Below are 893 nucleotides of genomic sequence, written 5' to 3' on the forward strand. Positions count from 1 at the left end.
AACCAAGATAAAAGATATATGAGAGAACAAGTGTATGAAGGAACTTCTGAAGAAGTATAGAAAGGTCTTTTAAACAGATCTTTCACTGAAATTACTGCTGAAATGAGGATTTGTACATGAGATTGATATGAGAAATGCAAAACCAGTCAATCAGAATGTGTATCTTCTGTTATAAATGCATCTTGAAGAACAGAAGTGTCAGATCACAGACCTTCTAGAACATAGTCTCATACAATTCTCATTAAGCATGTGAGGCTTTTCAGTTCTATTTATGAAAAAGACAGATGAGAAGTGACAGATGTGTATTGATTATCAAGCACTTAATAAGCTTATGATCAAGAATGAATATTCACTATCATGAATTCAATAACAGTTAAATATGATTGAAAACACCTGATATCTATTGAAGATTGATCTTCTTTCAGAATACTGACAGATCTGTATAGATAAACTGTCAGTTCTGTGAACTGCATTTAATATACAATGAGAGAAGTTTGAATTCCTGATAATATTATTCAGTCTGATAAATGTGCCTGTTATCTTCTAAATAATGATAAATACAATTCTTTATAAACAGAATGAAATCTCATATCTTATATATCTTAATGACATTCTAGTCTTTTTAAACTTATATAATAAATATCTGAAGTATCTTGATGAAGTGCTTATAACTCTGACAGAGTATAAGCTCTATATTAAATCAATCAAGTGTGTGTTTAAAATAGAAGAGTTGAAGTTTGTAGAATATATAGTGAGTGATGACTGTATACATTTCATCTCAGAGAAATTTGATTGTTATAGTGAATTAATTATGACTGAGAAATATACATCATTATATAACAGTTTCTGTGAGTTGGTCTCATACTACTGCAGATTCCATTCAAGGATTTTGC

The sequence above is a fragment of the Blastomyces gilchristii genome (assembly GCF_000003855.2).
Source record: "Blastomyces gilchristii SLH14081 genomic scaffold supercont1.3, whole genome shotgun sequence".
NCBI classification, from domain to species: Eukaryota; Fungi; Ascomycota; class Eurotiomycetes; order Onygenales; family Ajellomycetaceae; genus Blastomyces; species Blastomyces gilchristii.